At 52.7% G+C, this 25020-nt stretch overlaps 1 protein-coding gene and 1 pseudogene across 5 annotated transcripts in view; one reads left to right on the top strand and one right to left on the bottom strand.

Moving 5' to 3' along the window:
* GRID1 (glutamate ionotropic receptor delta type subunit 1) overlaps positions 1-25020 on the bottom strand; it is a 661002-nt gene that overhangs the window by 604189 nt on the left and 31793 nt on the right. The window lies entirely within an intron of this gene.
* The window catches only part of LOC308257728 (ornithine decarboxylase antizyme 1-like), a 35921-nt pseudogene continuing 21945 nt past the window's right edge, over positions 11045-25020 (top strand). Inside the window, exon 1 of the transcript in view lies at positions 11045-11666. The product of the transcript in view is annotated as an ornithine decarboxylase antizyme 1-like (transcript). The remainder of the gene's footprint in view (positions 11667-25020) is intronic.

The raw sequence follows: 25020 nt of genomic DNA, 5'->3' as shown, positions 1-25020 counted from the left end.
GGTAGAAAGGAAGGGCAGCGTGCATGTATGAGGCACCTCCGGGGGTTACACGCCTCATCCCATTCCATCCTCATAGACCCTGAGGGGACCTGCATCACCTCCACCTTACAGATGCCTTGGCAAGCTCAGGGTGGTGGCACCACACAGCCAGGAGGGGAACACAAGTCTGCAATCAGAAGCTCGTGCCTGCGCCCTACACTCTCACTCTGCCTGTCTGTCCCACGGGACCTGCAGGGCAGGGCCTGGCCTTCCGCATGAGCACTAAGAACTCAACAACACTGCTGTGTGGGTTGTGAGGGTTCAGCCGAGAGCCTGCAGAATATACAGGGCTCGCCCTGCCCCCCACCCCGCGAGGCCTCCGGACAGTCAGAGGCCACCAACCACATTCCCTGCCCCAAAGAGACTGCATCTGACACTCAGAGTATCAACAGCTGCTCCGGTTGGACAAAGGGACAGACCAGGCTGGAGGCGGGCCCCTCTGCCTGGGCTCTCCAAAAGGTCATATCTCCTGGAACCTCGAATGCGATGGGCTTTGCAGAAGTCATTAGTTAAAGATGGGGTCATACTGGATTAGGGCCTAAATACTTCCAAGGCCCAGTGCTCTTAAAGGAAGATGAGAGGACACACAGGGGCACGCAGGCCTCGTGAAGGTGGAGGCGGGGACAGGCAGGGTGCATCCACATGCCTCCAAGGCCAAGCATGGGAGCCACCAGGAGCCAGGAGAGGCCAGGAAGGGTCCTCCCCCAGCGGTCAGAGGGAGAGGCCCTGGAACACCTTGATTTCAGACTTATAGCCTCCAAAACAGGGGGGAAGAATAAATTTCGGTTGTTGGAAGCCACCGGTTTGGAGTAGTTTGATGCCTAGTGATTCAGACAGGACCCTGGCCCCAGCTGCATGGAAACATCTTTCCTCCCAGGAACCTCCGGAAGCACCACCTCTGCTGGTCCTGCCTCAGGGCCAGCTACCAGCCTCTCCCAGGTCCCAGCAGGGCCTCAAACTCTTATGAAAGACGTAGTAATAAATTTGGAGGAGGGAGGAGCCTGAGGCTCTGGGACTCCAGCAAAGCACCTGCCTGCGCTCCGCCCAGTGGAGACAGCGACTCCCCACCCCCACCTGGAAACTGGGCTGAGTCCAGATGGGGCCCAGGGAGCCTGGAACCCAAGGGAAGAATGGGAGACAACAGAACCACAGTGTCAAGGCCGCAGGAAGAGCAGGAGCTCTGGAAGCAGGAAGACTGAGTTCAGATCACTCCACTGTTGACCAGCGGTGGTCTCCCGGAAGGGACCACGGGAAGGGAGCATGGCACCCCCACTCCTTCCACCGCCAGGCCCTCTACAGAGTGCCCTCCTGCCCTCCAGGGAAGGTAAAGGGAACCAATCCTTATCTGACGGGTAAAGTAGGCCTCCACAGAAGCAAGAGAGAGAAAGCTGGGCCAGCTCACCATGACCCAGTCGCGGGTCATAGATAAGCCAGTGGATGCAGACCTGTGATGCTCCAAGCTGGCCCTGCGGCTGAGGCCTGGCCGACTCTAGCTCAGGCCGTCTCGCTGACTTTCTGCTTCAGGAGGCATGAAAGAAAAAGGCAGAATCCATCAGCCATCTCTCCATCTCAGCCACTGACAGCCTTCATTTCCGTTCATTTTCCTTCCTGTTGTGCTAACGGTGCGTGGCTAAGCCAGAGCACAGAGAAGAGATAAAATGGTGCAGCATTACCCTTCCCCTGAGCTTGCACACATGTGCTTTGCTGACTCTTTACAGAGGGGAGCAGGCACAAATCTCACCCAGAGTTAGACTTGTTTCCCAAAGTGCCCACCAGCCCAGCAGGTGGACCCTCAAGCACAAGTACCATTCCCACCCGTTTCCCAAGCAGAGAGGCGCAGGACCGTGGCAGCCTTGGAAGGAGAGCACCCTCAGCCCCTTGCCTCATCCTGCCTCGGCTTGGCATATGCCTGAGCCACTGTCATCACTGGCCCGGGGGTGACAACCATCACTGACCTCCACCCCCTACGGCCAGGCTCTTCACCCTCCTCAGGCCTCCGTCTATCAGAGAAGCTGTCAGCAGCCTTCGGAGACTGGCTATTCGGATTCAGGGGAGTGAGCGTATCCTGGAGCCCTAGCTTGTTCTGTACCTGAAGGAGCCTCTTAACCATCAAGGCTGCCCTCACTCCCCAAAACTGGGCCTCAGACACAGGCCACCTCTCTCCTGAGCCAGACACTCTGATGGGCTCTGCCTCCACCTCCCAGCCCCCTGGCTCCTGGCCCAGCCTTCTTTCTCTGCTAAAAGCCTCGCCTTGCTCTACACAGCTCCATGTCTTCGACCTTTAGCTTCTCTCCCCACCCTGGCATCTGGGCTGGGCCACGCCAGCCAGGGCTCCTGCAGGCGGAGCCTGGAAACAAACAGCAGTGCCTGGGCCGCACTCCTGGGGCTCAGTCCACAGGTGCAGACACGCCTCCTCAGGAGACAGGGCAGCAGCAGAAAGCCACGGTCCTCAGCCTGCGGGGCACCTCTGTGGGTGAGGGGAGACACATGGTGAGGAGGGACACATGGTGAGGAGGGACAGCTCTGATATCCCTCAAAGGGTTGGCGAAGCACTCCTGGGTGTCTTTTGTGAGTGAAAACTTCTAGCAACTCTTTGAGAATCTGATACAGCTAATGAATCCCCAAATGTGTCCCCTCACACCTAACAGCACCTGCTACAATCCCAAGCGGTCAAGGACCTTTGATGCCCACTCACAAGTCACAATGAACATTCTTTTTATGTGCCACTTGATAGGATGCAATAAGAAGCACATGGCACCCCAAATGTCTTACCTGGAGATCACTCACCTCCAGACCTAACTTCCAATTTACATACAATGGTAGATGAACAAGTTAAGTGACACCATGAGGCAGCAACCAGCTGGATCTGGCAAAGGAAACATTCTACAGGGCACTGGCCCCAGTTCTCCAACAAGTTCATGTCATGGGGAAGAAATAGGGAATGTTCTAGAATCTTGCAACTCAAAGTATACTCCATGGACCACCAGCAACAGCCCTAAGGAGTTTGCTAGAAATGCAGAATCTCAGGCATCTCTCCAGCCTCAAAATCAGAACTTGCATTGTAGCAAGAACTCCAAGTAAATAAATCGTACGCACACACAAAACTCTGGCAAGCCCTAGTCTAAATAAGAAGAGACTTACGAGAAATAACCACCGATGGCAATATATAGTCCTTAATTGAATCCTGACTTAAACCAATCAGCTGTAAGGGATACTCTGGAGGCCGCTAGGGAAATTTCAATATGGATTGTTAGATTATAATAGGAAAGTATGATTATTCTGCTGGCATGATAATGGTCTTGTGACTGTGCAGGAAAATGCCCTCACAATTTTAGGGATGTAAACTTAAATATTTAGGAATGAACTATCATGAGGTCTGTAATTTATTTTAAAATATTCCCTCCCCCCCCCCAAAAAAAAAGATGAAGCAGATACACAGCAAAATGCTAACTGTTAAACCCAGGTTATGAGAATGTGAGTGTTGATTACACTCTTCTTCTACTTCTCTTAGGTGTGAGAAATCTGTATAATACAAATTAGAAATAGAAGGAAAGAACATCTTACTTTGGTAAAGGGATTTTCTAAACTGCAAGTGGACGTGGCCGGGTGGTTCTCTGATTGCAGGTCCTGGGCTCCACAAGCGGCGTGAGTGAGCTGCGGCCCCGCGGCCAGGGGAACTCATGTTTCCTGAGCAGCTGCTACCTGCTAGGTGTGGCAGGAGTTGACATTTCTTTTCCTCATTTATCTTCATCACCTCGGAGATGGCCTTATTAGCCCATTTCACAGGTCAGATCCTAAAACCCAGCTGCCTACGGGATTCCACCTTGCCCCACTCACACAGCTGGTAACGCTGTTGTCAGAATTTCCTTACACCCCAGTGACCTGCACCCCATCAGCAGCCGCCTGTGGAGCCTCGCAAGAGTCTCCTTGGCACCCTTGTGCCTGGGCAGGGAATCCTGCTGGCCACTCCCTCCAGGTCCTGCCTCTGTGATTACCATATTTTTCCATGTATACGACACCCCCATGTATAAGACACCCCCCAATTTTCTAACACAAAATTAAGAAATCAATATTTTAAACATTTTGCTTGTTTCCCTCTTAAGGCCTTCTTCTTTGGCATCTTAAAGTTGTTCTCCCTGTTTTCTCCACTGTCCGATCATACACTCAGTGGGAAGAGGTCCAAATTATCTCTCTGCAGCTCTATTTCCATGCTCTTTTGCATAGCTGATTACATTCAGTTTGAATTTTGCAGAGTAAGACAATCACTTACCGATATTTATCTTTTTATTTCTGACATCTTTATGGGCTCACAACGCTCTAGTCCCTGCTGCATCTGCACTCTCCATCTCCACCTCCAATTACAGCATCAGCTGACGTCAGTAACAATAGGCTCATGATTGGAGGAAGCCTGTTTGACAAGGTCTGGGCAGCTATGCTCCCTCATGGCTTCCTCCTTGGCTGACTTCCGTGTATGAGATGCCCATCGGTTTTCAGTCTAACGATTTTAGAAAAACATAGCGTCTTATACATGGATAAATACAGTACCTCCAGGCTCACTGACCTCAAGGAGGCCAACTTTTTAGAGACCCCACAAATGTTCCCTTTTCAGTCTCAGATCATTCCCTCTCGTCACACTGCCCTTTCCCATCCTCACTGTTCCCTCCCCTTCCGGCAGGATGCTTGCAAAGGGTCCCAGCCAGGTTGCCTAGGAAGATGCAATGTGAAGTGTTCTCAGCCACGATCCAGGGCAGGCTGCTGGAGCCCTGACCAGGTGATGGCCCTCTCTGCTCTCACCTCGCTCAGAGGGGCGTCAAAGGGGTCCCCCGCTCACTTCACGACATTTCTCTGCCTCACCCACACATCCTGCCTCCTCAATAACCTGCTCCAAAATGCACTCTGCCCATTGGCATACCTGCCGGTCTTCCCTGAGGACCCAAAGCCACACGTTTAAGCTGCAGGGCAAAGGGAGAACAGAATAGGAGCCTAAGATGAGGAAGGCACTGGCAGAGGGATTCCTCACCCTTCCTAGGCCTGCGCACACTCTCCATGCGTCCTCTCCTCAGCCGCCGCATTTGGTTCCCTGTGACCCCTGGCCCTTCCCTACCACAGCTCTGCTGCTGAGGTTCCTCTGAGGGCTCCATTGCCCTGCACCCCAGACATGGACAAGCAGGCACCTGTTGAGCCCTAAAAACTCAGCTCAGTCCACTTCCCCCGACCCAGAGGGCACAGCAGGTACCAGGACTGCAGGCAGTGGGCCCCAGAGGTGGAAAGGGAAATTGGGAGTAAACTAAGACTGTGCTTCACCCTGCCCTATCCATAACCCCTCATTCCTTCCTGCCCTGGGAGCAACAGAATATCTAACCTCACATCTGGGGAGCCAACATCACTAGGGTAGCCTCTGCATGCACACACAGGCTCCTCAGTTCAGCAACCCATCAGAGAGGGGGCGGGGCCTTCATCAGGCCCAGGCAGGGTGGGAAACGGAGGTGAGGTCGCCCCAGAGCCTGACTGCTGTGCTCCCTCCAAGGACCTCAGAAGAAGGACCCACTGGGAAGGGAGGGCTGAGACTCCCACTAAGCACTGTCTACATTTTTCTCTATTTTCACAGCAATTCTATAGAGTAAGCAACACTGTCCCCATTACAGCTGAGGAACTTAGGGCTCCAGCAGCTGTCAGAGCCCTCCTTCCGAAACCCTGCAGCAGGATGGTGGGAAGCCAGGTTTACAAATGAGTGTTTCTAACTTCAAAATCCAGCCCAACTCCTCCCACCAACATTCAGGGGTCAGCAGTGCCCCAACATTTACCCTTTCTACATCTGGGAATGTTACCTCCTCGATGTCTCCAGCTGTGGGAGATGCTGAGTCCACCTGGCATGTGAATGCAGAGAAGTGGAAATGCCTTCAGGGATCACCCCACCCAAGCCGGTTGCAAGTCTTTACACAACCTGGGTCCCGGCTCTTCTCCAAAACTTGAAAGGAAGAGGCCTCAACCCCAGATGGCCTCAGTCCCAGGCCCCAGGAGCTCTCCACTCTGGCCTTGGCGCCCACCACACTGTGAGTGTCAATGGGCCCTGGCGGCTTGTCTAGGGCTCCTTGAGCCAAGGCCAGGGGAGAAGGCTGCTTGCTTGTAACCCTCCCCAGTCACCTTCCTCTCAGTGATTTGAAATAGGACCTAATCACACTTGGCACTCCCTCGCCTGCTTCAAGGAGATTTCCAATCACAGGGAGAGTCTGAAGAGCTATCTGGAAACTCCTGAGTATAAACTTGTGGTAACCTGGCTCAGAAAACAAAGGATCTCAATTCCCTCCATTCTCTCCCTCCTGTCCTTGTCCTGAGTCTGGCTTTCAGAAGCCAACAGTCAAAGCAATGAAGAAACCCTAGCCGGTTGCTCAGTGGTTAGAGTGTCAGCCTGTGGACTGAGGGTGGAGGGTTCAATTACGATCAAGGGCACGTACCTCAGTTGCAGGCTTAATCCCCACTCTGGCTGGGGTGCATGCGGGAGGCAACCAGTCGATGTGTTTCCTCACATTGATGTTTCTCTGTCTTTCCCCATCTCTCTAAAAATCAATGGAGAAAATATCCTCTAGTGAGGATTAACAAAAAAAAGAAAAGAGAGGAACAGTGAGAAAGGAGATCTGTTCTCCAGGCTGAAAACAAGGGCCTTCCCTGAAACAGAGATCCAACGTCCTGAGGGATGTGCTGATATAAAGAGACCCAAGTTCCCTAACAACTGAGAGTTCCAGAGGGGCAGGGCATCTGTGGCTGTCTGAGCTCAGGAGCGCTGATGATGGTGGCACTGCCTGGAGCTGTCCAAGGTGCTGACCTGAACTCCTGAAGTGTGCCTTGACCAAAGCAAGGATGGGAAGAACCACATTCGTCCTTAAAAAACTATTGTTTTATTTTTCAATTACAGTTGACACACAATTTTATATTAGTTTCAGGTGTTCCCAGTGATTAGACATTTATATAACTTACAAAATGATCACCCTGATAAATCTAGTACCCATCTGACACCATACACAGTTACTAAAATATTACTGACTAAATTCCCGATATTGTACTTGACATCCCTATGACTATTCTGGAACTACCAATTTGTACTTCTTAATCCCTTCACCTTTCCCATCCCCCCAACTCCCCTCCCATCTGGCAACTGTCAAAGTGTTCTCTGTATCTCTGAGTCTTTTTTAGTTCTGCTTGTTCATCTATTCTGTTCTTTAGATTCCACAATAAGTGAAATCATCAGGCATTTGTCTGTCCAACTTATTTCCCTCAGCACAATACCCTCTTACTTCAGATGGCAAAAATTCATTCTTTTTTATGGTTGAGTCATAATCCATTGTATATATGCACCACTTCTTTATTCATTCATCTATTGGTGGACACTTAAGTTTCTTCCATATTTGGGCTATTGTAAATAATGCTGCAATGAACATACAGATGCGTATGTCTTTAAGAATTAATGTTTTGGGTTTCTTTGGATAAATACCCAGAAGTGGAATTGTTGGGTCCTTCTCTGTCTCTTGTTATAGCCTCTGTTTTAAAGTCTATTTTGTCTGGTATCAGTATTGCTATTCCAGTGTTTTTGTTTGTTTTCATTTTTATAAAATATCTTTTTCCATCCCTTTACTTTCAGTCTGTGTGTGTCTTTTGATCTAAGTGAGTCTTTCATAGACAGCATATGTAAGGGTCTTGTTTTCTTATCCATTCAGCCACCCTATGTCTTTTGATTGGAGTATTAAATCTATTGTTATTTAAAGAAATTTTTGATAGATATGAATTTATTGCCATTTTATTATTATTGTTATTGCTATTCAAGAAGACCTTTAACATGTCACATAATACTGGTTTGGTGATGATGAACTGCTTTAGCTTTTTCTTGTCTCGGAAGCTCTTTCTCTCTCCTTCTATTCTAAATGACAGCCTTGCTGAGTAGAGTAATCTTGGTTGCAGGTCCTTGCCTTTTGTTGCTTTGACTATTTTGTGCCAATCCCTTCTGGCCTGCAAAGGTTCTGTTGATAAATCAGCTAACAGTCTTATGGGAGCTTCCTTGTAGGTAACTGCTCTTCTCTTGGTGCTTTTAAAATTCTCTCCTTGTCTTTAACCTTTGGCATTTTAATTATGATGTGTCTTGATGTGGACCTCTTTGGGTTCATCTTGTTTGGGACTCCTTGTGCTTCCTGATTTTGTGTCTTTTTCCTTCACCAGGTTAGAAAGGTTTTCAGTCATTATTTCTTCAAATAAGCTCTCAATCTATTGCTCTATCTCTTCTCCTTCTGGTACCCCTATGATGCAGATGTTGTTATGCTTGATGTTGTCCCAGAGATCCCATAAACTATACTCATTTTTTATTCTTTTTTTTCTGCTGACTGGGTATTTTCTGCTACCTTGTCTCCCAAATTGCTGATTTGATCCTCTGCTTTATCTGTTCTGCTGCTGATTCCTTCTAATGTATTTTCATGCTGTTGAAGTCCCACTGAGCTCTTTAGCATCCTTATAACCATTGTTTGGAACTCTTCATAGTTTGCTTGCCTTCACTTCATTTAGTTCTTTTTCTGGAGATTTCTCCTGTTCTTTCATTTGGGACATTTTTGTCTCCTCATTTTGGCTGCCTATTGTGTTTATTTCTATGCATTAGGTAGATCTGCTATGTCTACCAGTCTTGGAAGGGTAGACTCGTGTAGTAGATTTCCTGTAGGGCCCAGTGGTACAACCTCCCCAGTCACCCATGCTGGGTGCTTAGTTGTGCCCCTCTGCCCTATTTGGGCGGTGTGCATCTTCTGTTGTTGGCACATCAATGGGAGAGACTGACACTTAGACTGATCAGCTATGAGCACCAGCTGCAACTACAGCAGAGGAGCTGCTGTGCAGGGGCCAAACCCATGGAGCAGAACTCACCTCAGTGGCACTCTGGTGCCCACTGAGTCCACCCCTTGAGTGTGTTGCTCCTGGATGTGGTTGGGTGGTGCTCCAGCATGGTCTGAAGCTGCCTAATGGGGTGCACTGCCTTAGGGGCCTCCCAGGAGGTGCAGGCCAAGGTCAGCTGCCACCTATGCCCTGCCTGGGGCTACCCAGCATGAGCTACAAAGCAATCTGCAGACAGCTGCTACTTGTGCTGGACTTGGAGGTGCCCAGGAGAGGCCAGCTGTGAACCGAGTCTGGCTGCTGCTATTGATGAGCCTGGGGCCACTTACTGGCATGCTGAGGCCAGATGCTGCTTTTGGGGATTTGTGCAACTTTGAGAGAATTTAGGCAAGTCCTCAGTGTGAACCAAGATAGGACATTTATATGGAAAAGCCACTGGAAGTGGCTTGGGTGGGCCCAATAGTTGGGTGGGGAGGGTCTCACGGAATCATGAGGGCAAAGCAAAGAGTGTGAGCCAGGTTGATAAAGACCCAGATATGGCAGCTGTGCCTGCAGTGGGGGTGGGGGTGGGGCTCAGCACAGGAGCAATGGCCTCTGACAGCACTTCTGTCTTGGAGAAAGCTGCCCCTCCAGCCCTCATCCCAAAGCCAGACAATTCAGTTCCTCCCCACATGTCCCTGGTGCCTTTCAGGCTGCTGCCCAGCACTGGAGCTCAGAGCGAGTGAGTCTGAGTGAGTCCGAGTGAGCCCTTTAGGAGGAACATCTGCGACTCCAGCTGCCTCCATCTCCCTCAGCCTCAGTCCCCACTGGTTTTTCACAGCCAGAAGTTATGGGGACTTCTCTTCCTGCACTGGAACCCTGGGCTGGGGCGCCTGGTGTGGGGCTAGGACCCCTCGCTCCTCAGGGGGGACCTCTATAGCTGAGATATCCCCCTGAATTTTAACCACCGCATATGCATGTGGGACCAGCCTGTTCTGCATTGCCTCCCCTTGTTCCAGTCTTGACATGGCTTCGTCTGAATGTCAGGTCCACCATTTTTTATTTTTTTTATTTTTGAGGAAATCAAAACCCACAATTTTTTGGTGTACAAGACGATGCTCTAACCAACTGAGCCACCTGGCCAGGGCAGGACCACCTTTCTTTATCCCCACATCTAACTGCCAACTTGGAGTGAACTTTACCATCCAGAGTTTGGGTACTAGATCTGCCCTCACCCCCTTCCACATGTCCTTCTTGGCTACTCTTCCCAGATATTTCACTTTCCAGCCAGACCCTGCCCGGAGAATGGCTTACCTTAGTGTCCATGGACCTGTGAACTGAGCCCCGCTCTGAGTGAACAGATGGGCCCCTCTACCCCCAGAATTGAACTAAGGCCAACCAGACTTTGGGGTGACACTGACCCTTGGCAGCAGCCCCAGAGCCACTTCAGAATCTGTGGATATTTGGTTCAAATAAGCTGTTGCTCCTATACATTCTGACAAGTTGGGGAGTCTATGCCCACGTGTGTTGGTGGACTATGAACACAATATGCCCACCATCAGCGTGACCTTGTGTCACTGTTCACATCATAAACCCTCCAATCGTGTGGCATTAATCAAAAGAGAAATCTGCTGTGCCCTAACCGGAGAATGTACTGGGTTCAGTAGTATGTAAAATGAACTTGTTAGAGGGTTTCTAAAGATATAATTATTGGGTTATTTATGTCTGGAAACAGTCTATGCTTTATGTTAGTAGGAAGACCATATAGTAAATTTGTGGATTTAGGAGAACCTGTCTTAGAACTTAAGATTTATAAGCCACAGGGAGATAGGGGTGGGAACTACAGAGCATTAATTTTCTTGAGATCACAAGTGTCCAGTCGTAAACATAGCTGGACTTGACAAAGTGAAAAAGAGGGCCCAGTTCACACAAAAGACTGCAGGCTCCTCTCACTCACCCATAGAGAGGTCTCTCCTTATGCTAATGAATGATAAATAACAAAAGAAGTAACCAGCAACACTGGTCCTCTAAGAACTGTTTAGAGGGCGCACTGGGGTAGAGTGGAGGGGATAAAGGAAGAGGTATAGGCGAACTGTGAGCAGCGGCGACGCAACGGGGAGAGGCGACGTGGAGGTTTCCCTGGTTTCAGACCAGCAGCCAGATGGTGAAATCCTCCCTGCAGCAGATCCTCAACAGCCACTGTCTCACCAGAGAGAAGGAGGGGAATAAAACCAGCGCCACCGTCACGCCAGTCGCACCTGCCGCTCATCAGTCTGCACAGCAGCGCAGCCACAGCAGAGTGAGTTCCAGGTCTCCCTTAACTGTAGCCTCCTGGCCCAGGGCCTCAGTGGTGCTCCTGATTGTCCCTCACCCACCCCTGAAGATCCCAGGTGGGCAAGGGAATAGTCGGAGGGATCCCAACCTTTCAGCTACTTTATTTTACTCTGATAACAGGCTGAATGTAACAAAGGAACTAACATCTAATAACAAGATGAGAATTCCCAACATCCAGATCTGGCTCACAGATGCCAAACACAGTAACTGGAGAGCAGTGCTGAGCAGCAGCTGCCTCTGCATCGAGATCCCAGGCGGAGCTCTGCCCTGGGGAGCAAAGACAGCTTCGTAGTCCTCCTCGAGTTTGCAGGGGGGCAGCTGCATGCTGACCATGTCTTCATTCGCTTCCACCAGCACCGTGATGACAGAGCCACTCCGTGCCTTCAGCTTCATGGGCTCTGAGACTGTGAGGCCGGGGCATCCCCTTGCCCCCAAGAGACCCGACGCTTGTTTCCCAGCCACACACTTGAGAGAGAGTCTTCTGCCGAGGAGGAGCAGCAGCTGCACCACCTGCACCCCTCACCTTCCCACCACTGACAGAGCATCGCAGATCGGAGCCCCTTTGCGTGTCTCACTTTGTGCTGGCAATGTGGCCAACTGTTGCACTGGCTGTAAATGCCAGGCCTGCTCCCCGCTTCTGGGTTTGTCCGCATATTGTAACTGCGCAAATAAATGCTCACTCCAAATTAGCGGCATATTTCTTGAAGTTTAATATTGTGTTTGTGATACTGAAGTATTTGCTTTAATTCTAAATAAAAATTTATATTCTACTTTTTTATTGCTGGTTTAAGGTGATACTGACTATCCTTGTACTTCAAGCAGGAGTTTTCTTTTTTGAAGTTTTGGAAACAGTTTTAGGTCTTAACTTGGAAAGATAGATATTAATCTACCCTTCTATTGTTTTCAAAAAAATCTGAATATAAATGATTACACCTTTAAAAAAAAAAAAAAAAGGAAGGAATAGGTGTAAGGGTGGGGCCGGGTGATCTATGAAATGTATCAACTGGGCCTGCGTTGTAGCGTTCTGGGCCTGGTACCTGCCTGTTGTGTCTCTTATTTGTGTGGTTTCAAGTAGAGTAAGAAACTGGAGGAATCCATGCGGCCCAGTCCGTTCTGGCTGAAGCATCCCTACCTCAGATGCCTAGACGGGCGAGGGCAGCGTGTGTTCTCCAGTGGGTCACGTGGGCATGGTGACTAGCAGCATGGCCTCTGGCCTCCCTTGTCATGCCATCAAAGAACCCACTCGAGGGAGACGGAAGTGGGGTGGGGTCGGGACACTGCCCCTTCGATGGGCTTCCTTCTGGAATGTACCTGAGCAAAGTGCACACCAGAGAGCACCCAAGTGGCTCCTCTGTGCCAGGAGCCCATCCTCTCCGTGCAGCTTCGCAGCCAGCGCCTCAGCGAGCTCAGCCCTGTAGCCCTAACCCTGCCCTGCGTCCCACCTGTGACACGCACACATCCAGGACAGAGTCCACGCACTCTCCCTCCCCACGTCGGGCACAAGCCAACTCCACCCCATCCTTAGAACTCACAGATAGACCTTCTCAACCCCTTACGTCCACGCTGGCGGCCTGAGGCCACCTCGGGGCCAGCAGCCTCAGCTCCACCATCTGCACAGCTTGAAATTCCTTTTACTGTGGCCTGGGCCAGAACCCAAGTGCACAGTCCAGTCCCCCCGACCCCATGCCACTCTCTCCTGCTGCTCCGCTGGCCCAGAGTCATTTAGGGACAGCTCTCACACTCTCCTTTCCCATCCCCAAGCCCAGACCCTCCTAACTGGGCCACAGCCATTAGTGGATTCCTTCTGTAAACAGACACAGCCCCGTATCTTCCCCTACCATTCTCTTGTCAATGGGCTACACCCCAAGGTGCTGCTCAAGTCTTTATATATTTGGCCTTGGTGCCTCCTCAACCCCCAGAACTCTCACCAGATCCTGCAGGGCTGTTTCCCAACTCAGGGTGGGGCAGAGTGGTGGGAACAGGGCACCATCAGCTCTCAGCCTGTGCCTGACCCCACACCAAGCCTTGGGTCTACAAGACTCCAATCACGCCCTAGCTGGTTTGACTCAGGTTAGAATGCCGGCCCGCAGACTGAAGGGTTGCAGGTTTGATTCTGGTCAAGGGCACATACCTCCTCCTCCCTTCCACTCAGTTGCAGGCTTGATCCCCGGCCCTAGTCAGGGCACGTGCAGGAGGCAACCAGTAGATGTGTATCTCTCATATCGATGTTTCTCTCTCTCTGTCTCTCCCCCTCCCTTCCACTCTTTCTAAAAAACAAGAAAGAGAGAAAGAAAGAAAGAAAGAAAGAAAGAAAGAAAGAAAGAAAGAAAGAAAGAGAGAGAGAGAGAGAGAGAGAGGGAGGGAGGGAGGGAGGGAGGGAGGGAGGGAGGGAGGAAGGAAGGAAGGAAGGAAGGAAGGAAGGAAGGAAGGAAGGAAGGAAGGAAGGAAGGAAGGAAGGACATACTCGAATCACAGTTTGAGTCCTGAGCCTTGCAGTGCCAGGTGTCTGAGTATGGGAGAGGGGCAAGAATGGGTCCAGACTTCAGGTTTACCACCGCCTACTCTGTGCTTTCTGCAAAGAGGCTAAAAATTCCAGTTGATGCCACTCAGACCCAGCCCAACACACCTGCTGCCCTTCTGTCGTCTTATACCAGAGACTGCAGGTGCACTCCAGTCTGCTGGAGCCTGAAATGTCCCACATCTATTTCTGGAGCTTCCAAAAAGCCAAAGCTGGAGGAATTGACAGACTGGCCAGCTTCGCGAGCACAATGAAGTGGTCTGCACAATGGCAACCTGTTATCTCCGAGCTCAGAGCCCTCCGTCCCAGACAGCAGAGGGTGCAGGAAGGTGAGTGATGGATCTCAGCCAATCCATCTGGAGAGAGTTGCATGGGTCAGGACAGAGGAGGAGGGGGGTGAGCAGAAGGTGGGGAAGAGGAAGAGGAGGGGCAGAGGCGGGTGAGAAGGAGGAGGTTTAGGAGGGACAGACTGACATTGTCTGAGCGTCTCCTCTGTGCCAACCAAGGAGCTATGTATTGATACTCTGTTCAATCCTCCAAAGCCTGTTAGGTAGGCCCTGTTTGCCACCGAGGAAACCAAGGTTCGGAGAGGGGATGAAATGGCCCGGACAGCACGCAGCTGGTAAGCAAACTCAGGCTGGCAGACGTGAGAGACCATGCCGCTTCCAACAGAGAACACCCGGCAGCTGGGAGACAGTCAGAGCCACAGGCTGGCTCCCTAATGTCCCATCATATCATGCATGGGTGTGCCCCGCACATACTAACACTTCCTTCCATGCCAACCTGACAGTGTTAATGGTTCTCACATGTGTGTATATGTGTGTGCATGCATGTGTACACACACACACACACACACACACACACACACCACTCTCCCCTCCCAACGAGGCAAGGCAACGACTGAGACCACACCTTTCTGAGGCAGCACCTGGAGAGGTGTCCCAGGCTGCTAAGCCCTGGGACACTGGGAAGCCGGCCTCGGGGGGGTGCACATGGGCTGTGCTCTCCCTGTCCCTCCACCTCCAAACTGAGCCTGGGCTCAGAAGCTCCAACAAACCCACCGGCAGCACCACCTTTTCATTTGCTGCTTCTGCAACCCTTGGGCCGATGTTTGAGGGTCCTGATGACTCAGCCCAGGGCACCTGCCCCACGTGGAGAGCGCGGGAAGCCGCTTCCCCTGGGGCCAGTCTCATTCCCCGGCATATGTAAGTGTGCACAGCGCCTCCTGGCCGAGTGCCCTGTGCCAGCTCTATCTGCTGAGGGTCGACTCCCACAGCTTGAAACCCACCCTAAAATAAGCCATACATGAGCACAGGTGTGACAGGCCCCAAGGCCGCCCAGCCCTGACGTGTGGCTTACAGATGGCGTAGGCCCTGAGACCAGGGCTCCTCCTGCCCCAGCCCCTTCCTGTGTCCAGCGGTGCCGGGACAGGACCAGCTGTGCCCAGAGGGTTCGGCCTGGGAAGACATCAGAGGAAGCCCCACCTGGCCCAGAAACCGGGGCAAGGAGCTCAGGGTTCTGGGGATGCTTGCACCAGGCCCTGCACTGAAAGGCCAGCGGGCATGAGGAGACCCCGAGGGGCCAGCAGCTCCCCTCACGGGTGTGCCAGCAGCCTGATCCCTCTACTGAGATGGATCCTGGGAAATGTGGGACTGCCTGCTGGAGCCTGGGCCAGTCCCGAAGACTCAGTGCAGGAGCATCCTAAAAGCCACATGGGCATGGAGCCCAGAGAGAAGATCCCCAGGTCCGGCGCTGAGTCACCAGCCCCTTATGTACCTTCACCCCATGGGGAGTGCTCCCGGGGACCATCCTCGGTGGGTCTGCAGTCAGAGCCCACTGTGTCCTTCCCGGGACTAGCCTCCTGCTCCAGACCCACCGCTGAGTGGATCCGCGGTGCTCTCTCTAGTTCAGGGGCCCCAGCCTCTGCTGGACCTCCAGGCTCTCCTGTCAACAGCATAACCTGGGCTAGTGCCCACCCTCTGCAGACAGAATGACCTGGGCTAGTCCCCACCTCCATCGGCTTCAGTGGCCTCCTCTATGGGGACAGTCCCTCCTCCACTGTCAGGAGAATGAAATGGGCAATGTGTACCAAGTGCTCGGCACAGCGCCTTGCTGGGATCCCATAAAGCAAAGCGCATGCTCTCTGCTTGGCCTCTGTCCTCGAGGCCCACATCTGGGCTATCACCTTAAACCTCAGGCCAGACACAGCCACATCCCAGGCAGGACGCCCAGACCCAGACAGCCACACTCACCATGCCAGGATGGCTGGAGCCACAGGAAGATAGCAGCTCTCAGGGCAGGAAATGGTCTGTGTGGCCAGGGGGTGCAGCCCCAGGGCATGAGGCTGAGCAACTCCTCTCAGAACCCCCACAGCCTCTCTGAGTCCCACAGGAACCTAGATTTATGCTCCTTAGCCTCCTTACCTCCTGATCTGCCTCCTGCCCAGCAACCCACCCCTCCGACCCCCACTAACCATCCAGCTATACATCCATCTATCCATTCACCTTATTCTTCATTCACCCATTCTTCCATCCCCCAATACCTGTATCCCACCTACCCACCTTTTCCTAAACCCCTTTATATATCTCCCTCCATCATCCACTCATTCCTCTACTCCATTCTACACTCCATCAATCCACCCAGCCACCCAGCCATTCCCATCCTCCAATCCATCTACCCCTCCACCTATCCAACTCCAATCTCATCAACCCACCATCCACACATCCTCTCACTGACCTCCCACTCAACCAGCCGTAAATTCATCCAATCAACCATTCATCCATCTCTCCCTGCACACCCATCCTTCTAAATCATACCTACCAACTCCATGCAGTCCCCACCCACCCATCCACCTACACACTCAGCCAACCTTCATGCCTCTGCTCTTCTCCTAAGACTGAGCAAATGTGCCATAGCACACAACATGGGCTCACACTGGCCATGAACCCAGCCCATGGCTGCCGGGTCCACTCTGGTCCACACGGCAACTCAGCCGACACCCCCACCACCGTCAGGCCCTGCACTCTCCCCAGGCGGACGTGTCTCCAGCGCACTCCAGCCACCTTGCACTGTGCTCCCTCTCTACCGCCACGCGCAGGAGGCAGGCCTGCCAGTGCTGTCTCAGGCGGCACAGCTCTGACCTGCAGTGGGTCCAATCACAATAAGGCCCGGCCTCCCCAGGCTCAGAGCTGCAGTGGTCCCATCCGGCAGGCCCGGCCTGACCCTGAGACTGGAAGAAAGAGTCAGCTCCCAATGCGTGACCCACTGGCCCCTCAGCTGCCCCTGCAAGACCTCCAGGCTTGGGGGAGCCCGCACAGCGCTCAGCTGGAAGAGCCTGGCCACGGGGTGAGCTGAGCGCTCTGGGCACCGCCTGTCACTCCAAGCCCATCTTTGTAGACACCACTCACAAGCACAGGAACCTTCGGGCCTGCTCAGCCCCAGAGAGGGCACCTGTCCTGGGCTTGTGAGGTTTTCTCCAAGACCTTGTTCCAGGCCAGCTTCTCGCAGCGCAGGACCACAGGAACCTCCCCGAAAGCGCACAGCCACGCCCTTCCCCGGAGACTAGGTGGCCCTGGTGAGGAACACTACACACCTCCATCCCCTCAGAGAACTCCCAAGTCCCCAGCCTCCACCTCCTTGTAAAAGGCAGATACCCACCCCCACCCCAGCCCGCCCTAGGCCCTGCTTCGGGCATCCGCTCAGCCCACGGAAGCATGGCTGCCCCATCCTGACTTCCTCACGCCAATGCTAAACACGGGGCTTGCAGCTAGCTCACCACTGTGACCAGGCTGTGCCTCGACCTGCCTGCTCAGGCTGCCGGCTGAGGAGCCGCCTGCATGCCCCACCTGCTGGGCGGGGCCCACACACTCACACACACACTCACACACACACTCACACACACTCACTCACTCTCACACATACACACTCACACACATTCACACACACACACACACACTCTCACACACTCACACACACACACTCATTCTCACTCACACTCACACACACACACCCACTCACACACACACACACACACACACACACACACTCACACTCACACACACACTCTGAACAGAGCAGAGGACCATGAGGGTGCTCGTGGCAGGGGTTTCTGCAAGTGTTAGGGGTGACCGAGGAGAAAGCACTGGTGAGAACTATTACCCCCAGTTACACCACCTTCTGAAAATGAGTTCTCCACGCCATTTTCCATGGGGCCCCCCACTGGCCTTCTCACCCCGCCTTGGCTGGGAGGGTGAAGAAAGGCGGCAGGCCCGCAGCAGGCACCCTGCCCAGAGACCTCCCGGTGCTTCTGCCCGGGCCACGAGGACAATGGGCCCTTCCCTGCTCTGACTTAGGGAGAGGAGGCCAGGGAGACCTCCAAGGTGTGTCCACTTGGCTCATACAGTCTGGAAGGCCAGACGGAGCTTCCCAACTAGAAAGAAAAGGCCCCAGGGGCTTGGAGCGCCTCACCCCTGCTGGCCTGCTCCCCGAGTCCTGAGAAAGGCCGTGGCCCACCTCAACACGGCCAGACTCGAACTGACGCAGCACCTTCGTGCTGGTGCCACGTGCGGCCCACACTGCTGTGGGTGCCAGTTCCCACTCTGCCAGGGCAAAGAACCCAAGGGCGGGCATAGGTGCCTCCAGACACCTGTCAGATGCTGCCGACAGACTTAGCCTCCTCCCAGCCTCTACAGCAGGGCCCCGGCCTCTCCGACGGGAGGCGCTGGCCTTTCACTGAGCCTTTAATAGGCTCCCAGCCCTTTGCTGGCTGTGCCCACGGTTCCTCAACAAGCGTAGGGGCCTCTTCTCCCCGCAGTGCCATGCCCCGTCAAGAGCCAGCACTGCCGGGAGCGATCAGACCTTCGGGTGAGAGAGGCAGGGGCAGGGGTTTGGGGCCCAAGGGACACACAGGAGCTAAGCAGCCAGCCTCCACACTGTCCACAACAATTCCTCTCAATAATGATATAAACTGACTCCGGAAAGCACGCCTCACATTGCAATGACTCGGGCACGGACACGGCCACAGCTGCCCTTCAAAGGCGGCCCAGGATTGGAAAATGCCCCCACTGTCCCCAGCCAAGCTCTGGGCTCTGCTCCAGCCCCTGCGCCCACCTACAGGGCCAGCCAGGCTGCCGCTGTGGGTAAAACCCCAGCCGTCCCGCCCCCCCCCCCGCCCCCCCGCTGTGAAAATCCCACTTCTGCCTCCCAAGAGTGTCTGGAGATGAGAAGGCCTGTGTCCTGCCTGTCCTCCCTGCTGGGACTCACCTGAGCCAGGGCCAGGCCAGAGGATGGGGCAAAAAAAGGGAGCGGGCGATAGGAAAGACTTGCTCCTCCTGAGACCCTATGGGAGGCAGGACAGCTTGCTGGGCCCTCTCATTCACTCGTTCACTCACTCGTTCACGCACTCGTTCACGCAACTGAGCACCTACTGAGCGCCGTGCACCTGCTGAGTTCTAATGGAGAAAAGGCATTGGCATGAGCAGATGCAGGTGACATGTTCTAGCAGGGAACAGGAATTGGGCCTGGGTAGTGGTCTTTAACTTAAAACAGGGAATTAGGGTAGGTCTTACCAAGAAGGTGACATTAAGCAAACACTCAGAGCTGTAGGAGAGGAAGCCACATGGGTGTCTCAGCAAGGACACTCCAGGCAAAGGGAAGAGAGTGCAAAAGCCCTGGGGCCGGGCCATGCCTGGGTGCTCAGGAGCACGGAGGCGGCCATGTGGCTCAGGCAGGGGGAGTACAAGGGGAGAGGACGGAGAGAGGGGAGCAGGTGACCAGATCAGGGGTGGCCTCCCAGGCTTCAACTCTAAGGGAAGCGGGATGCCACAGTAGCGCCTAAGCAGAGGCTGTGGTCTGCCTTTGTTTTACGTCTCCCCGAGAACTCGCTGGTAATAGAAGTGCAGAGACTAGACACAGCTCCACCAAACTCTCCACAACCCCGGAGCTGCTATAGCCACAGGGCCAAGGCTCAGAGAGGTCAGAGAGGGGACCCCAGGTCACCCGCCCAAGACCGCGGGGCCAGGAAGCCAACTGGGTCTCTAGTTGCTGCCTCCAGGCCCCTTCGAAGACTGCCTGCTGCGCGCCACCTGGCTAGCCCCGCACATCCCCGGGCAGTGGCACCCAGCAGAAGGGACTACGGTGCCTGACCACGCTCAGCGCTGTGGTCCCTGGTGAGACGTGCAGTGCAGGGAAGAGCAACGGGCAGCCCCTCCCTCGGCCTCCTCACGCCGCTCCAGACCCCGTGGACCTCTAGCTGTCCTCTCTTGTGGGTAAAGCACCGCCTGCCACAGGAACAAACCAGAGCTGTAACACTGGGCCGGAGCCTCCAGTGCCCATCTATGCAATGGTCACGGCACGGCTCCCTCAGAAGCTCCCTGAGATCATCGGGAGGAAGGAGGTCTCAGTGTCTGCAGAAGCTGCTCATGAGGACGGGACAGTGGCAAAGTCACTGCTGGTGGCTTTCAGGAGGACTCGCTGGGTTTGAGTCCCAAGGCACTGAGGTGTTACCCTCACCCCTCTGAACTCCATCAAATTCCCTCCCAGGGTTAGAGACTGCAGTGTGAACTGCAGTGAAAAGCAGCTGTCCCTGGAGCCCGCACTCCCTTCAGGACGGCAATAAAGTAATGAAAATGCAATTACATACTCAAATGGCACCCTTCGCTGTCACCCACACGCACCCTTGGCACAGAGGTCCTGGCCAGCCTCATGCCTGGGCCCCGCAACCCACTTGGCAACGCACGTGGCAGACACAGGATGAACAGCAGGCAGAGCGAGAACTCAGCACAGATTCCCGCCACGAGGCTGCGGGCGCACTGTGGCCAGCCGGGCCTGAGTGGCGGTCCCTGTCCGCGCACTGCGGCCAGCCGGGCCTGAATGACGGTCCCTGTCCGGCTCTGGCTCCGAGATGAGGCACTAGCCAAGAGGACTACAGTCCTGGAAAGGCTGCACACGGTGAGGGGGGCCCAGGCCGCCTCCCCAGAGCAGCTGACTCCCAAACGTGGGGGCGCTGTCAGAGCGGAAGGGGGCAGATGGGCATTTAGAGCACACTGACCACATGGGCAAACCCTGAAAACGTTGTGCCAGGTGAACAAGCCAGTCACAGAAGGGCAACTCTGCATGATTTCAGGTGGGATGCCTGAGCAGGCCTGCTCACCCAGCCAGGAAGCGGACGGCAGGGGCGGGCCCGGCTGCAGGAGCGTGCGCACTTGCTCGCTGAGCCCACAGTCGCGGTTTGCGGCCCGACCACCTCCGGAGGCCCATGGGGACGCAACCCAGCTCCACTCAGCTCGGGGGCCACTGGGCTGCACACTCACAAATGGTCAAAGTGATCCATTTTGGGATGCATATTTCACCATAATAAACACATACATCCACTTAGGACTCTACCTCGGAAAAGTGAGTGCCCCAAAGGAGGTCCAAGCAGTAGTCCCACCGTGTTCATGCAGCATCTTTATCATAGCAAAGTGTTGGGAAGAAAAGAGAAGTGATTGAGTCAATTAAGGTATAGTCACTAGAAAAAAAGCCAGGCGGTCATTAGAGCAGTAACTACAAAGGACTTGCAGTGACCCAGGAAATGGTGCCATAGCGCATGACTACGTGGGATGTGTGCACACAGCAGGCCCGTGGGAGCAAGGCCGTCCATCCAAACTAGCAACACTGGATCAGATGTGGTCTCAGGGCATGCTCAGCCCCTGCTTCCCAACACAAAGCCTTAAATGACACCACAGGTAAGTCATTCTTAAAAACCTGTAACGGCACTGGGAAACACCATGGGTTCTTAATGGGCACAAAGCACAAGGAATCCTAAAGGGGAAAGCTGATGGGTTCCGAGTGGAAATGGCAGCACCGCTTAAACACGCCCAAGAGGGGCGGCAGCCAGGCAGCAGCACCAAGCTGGAAGCCCAGGACATGGGGACCCGGGGGCCTGGGGGGCGGCTGAGGCGAGGTCTATGGAGGTGTCCCTTCCCACAAGGCCAAGCAGTGAGTGCAAAAGTGACAGCCCACAGGAGCAAGGAGCAGGAGTACTTGATTCCAAGAGTCAGGCAGCCTCACGGGCACCAACACGCAGGAGGGAAGTGGAACCCCACACCCCAACACCAGGATCTGGTGCCACCAACCCAACCACTGCTGGGGACAGGCTCAGCCTCCCAGGCCAACAGGCAATGTCAAAGACAAGTACACGACCCAGAATCACCAACTGCATTTAAGAAGCAGGTCAAACGCATCCAGCACAGCCATAGCCCCGAGGACACAGCGGGCCTAAAACAGAACTCCACCCAGGACTGGGGCTCAGCCCAGGAGGAAGGGCAACTAGTCTGTTAAGCAACCACTTCAGGGCTGAAGCAGGAAAGGGGCTGAAGCAGGAAAGGGGGCTGCAGAGCAGCACAAAGCAAATGAACGGCAGCTCAGTGGCCTGGAGACGGAGACAGGAATCCTCCCAGATGGTGGCACAAAAACCCAGATGAAAGGAATGAAGGTCAAGTAGAGGGCAATGGGGATTACAAAGTCAGTGTCATCTAAAAGGAGTTCCAGAGAGAGGGCCGAGCGTGAGGAAGCCAGCAAATGCATAAACCCAGAGGGCACCAGTCCTCAGATAGAAAGACTCGCCACATGCAAAGTGGGGTTATGTAAAAGCCACTATATAGACACAGAATGGTGAAATGTAAGAAGAACCCAGGGGAAAAGGGAATTGCCCAACTCTTCCAGGGAAAAAGACATGGGCTGTGGGCTGACGAGCCAGGCGCCTGGCGGTGACCCACAACCCCTCTGCCAGCTCTGCACCTCACCCTGCCTCCTGTCCCTGTCCCCCTGTCCGCCGTCGGGGGCAGTGCCTGCCCTGTGTGCGCCCTGGCACAGAGCCCGCTGCGTGTGACAGCACACTCTGCGGTGAAACAGGGTCTCAGTGCTGAGGGCAAAGGTGTGAACCTTGAATTCTCTAATCAGCCCTTAGGAAGGGAACAGGCATTTCCAGACACGGAGGACACAAGCTCCTGGCCCACTCGGAAAGAAGTACCAAGTGGTGAGCTCCTCCATCACGAAAATGAATCCAACAGCTGAGTGGTGGCTGGGATTGGGCGGGGGCTTGGGGAACAAATGCTAATGGAACCAGGTTTCTGTAGGGCGATGAGGATGTGCTGGAGTTAGTAGTGTGATGGTTGTACAACATTGCGAATTCACTGGAAGTCACCAAATTGTGCACTTTAAAGTTGTTAAAATCAGGAATTTTATGTTATGCGAATTTTACCTCAATGACAACAAAAAATGAATCCAAGAACAAGATGTGGAAAACAAAAGCAGCAGTGAGAAAAATTTTTAACTCACTGTTAATACCATCTATTGGTTGTAAGTGTTAACATTTGGAACTAAAATTCTGGTTGGTCTCTTCTGAACTGGTGGTATGGTTGGGGTGTGTGAGCAGTTCAGACATATTAAAGCTCTTGATTTGTTCAGGGAGACATCCAAGCCCATCAGTCAGCCCATTAAATGTAAATGGATTAACTTCCCCTAATAAATACAACAATAACAAAAGATTTTTTAATGTTTTTTTACAAAAGATACAAAAATAAGCACACAGGAAAGTTAAAAATAATAGGATGAGAAAGGCAATACCAAATAAAAGATAAGCCAGAAAAAAAGATGTTTATCAGACAAAATAGAATTCAAGATGGAAAGCACTCAAAACAATAGACAGGGAAATTTCATACTGATAAAAAGTACAGATCACCCCAAAAATGTAACAGGTGTGGCATGTTATGAACTCACAACACAACTTAACACAATTTCAAAATAGATAAAACAAAGCTGACACTAATTAAAGAGGAAACCAAGAAATCCACAATCACAAAGTGACATCAACATTTTTATTTCAGATTCAGTAGGAAAAAATAATAATATGAAAGATTTCTCTATAGGTTTATCTAATAACTAGAGGCCCGGTGCACGAATTCATGCACAGGTGGGGTCCCTCGGCCTGGCTGGTGATCAGGCAGATCAGTCCAATCAGGGCCAACCGGTGGGCGAGGAGGGAGGGGGGCCACGGGAGGTTGGCTATGGGAGGGCACTGACCACCAGGGAGAAGCTCCTGCATTGAGTGTCTGCCCCCTGGTGGTCAGTGCGCATCATAGCTACCACCTGCCGGTCATCCAGTTGTCCAGTCATAATGGTCGCTTAGGCTTTTATATATATAGATATTAATTTTATTCAATACCTGAATTGTATTCCAGGTTCTGTGTTAAAGTTTGGCATATAGTAAGTAATTTAATCTTTATGTAACACTATAAAGTAGGCACTCTTATGCTGCCCAACTTACACGGGTGAATCTGATGCCCAGCCACTTGCCCCCACCCTGCAGCCAGCAGGCTGGGACCCACGCCCAGCACTGGCCCGAGGCTGCTCTCGCCCCACTTCTGCTCTCTCGGCCCCAGACTTTCCCACGCACACCCACTCTCCACAGGGAAAGCCTCAGTGAAGTCCTAAAGGGAAATTACTCAGATATTTCTTGTTCATGAGCTGAGTCCAGTGAAATGAGATTGGAAATTACCAATGAAAAGGAACCACCTCCAATCCATATACTTAGAAAACTTGAAGCATGCTTTTTTATAACTGCTGCCTTAAGAGAACACAACAACAGAAATTCTAAACTATTTAGAAGTAAATTTGAATGGGGCATCTGCTGGGTTTGACCAAAATAGTACTCTTAGTACAACCCTTCGTACTTCTAGGTAAGCTAGGGATCAGAAAGAAAGGCCACCCTAGCCTGACAGGAGAGATCTGTCTCCTAGAAGCCACAGCAAGCATTGTACTCAATGGTGAAACTCTGAAATAGTCTACCACTCTCAGTACCTAGCATTGTCCTAGGTGGTGTGATAACACCTGAAAAAGAAATGAGGACGAGATAAAAATTGTTATGTTTTGTAGAAAACGGGAGCATCTGCCAATAAGCCCCAAGAGAATCAACTAATAAATGATTAGAGCTCATAAGGGAGCTGAGCAAAACTCCTGGATATGAAGTCAATATGCAAAATGAAGAGCTTTTGCAGATGCCAGCACTCCCAATTAGAAAACATAATCCAAAAGAAAACTCATTCATAATGGGGGGGGGGGGTCTATAAAAGCCCCAGGGATAAACCCAATAAGAAATGTGCAAGATCTATATGAAGAAAAATGTAAAACTTTACTAAAAGCCTCGAAATGCTCCAAATAAGTTGGTTGATTCTTGAATGTGCCCTAGCCAGGGATCAGACCCACAACCTTGGAGTATTGGGCCAACGCTCTAACCAACTGAGCTA

Source organism: Plecotus auritus (assembly GCF_963455305.1).
Source record: "Plecotus auritus genome assembly, chromosome: 9".
Taxonomy (NCBI): Eukaryota; Metazoa; Chordata; class Mammalia; order Chiroptera; family Vespertilionidae; genus Plecotus; species Plecotus auritus.
This window is presented reverse-complemented; position numbering and strand designations above follow the sequence as displayed.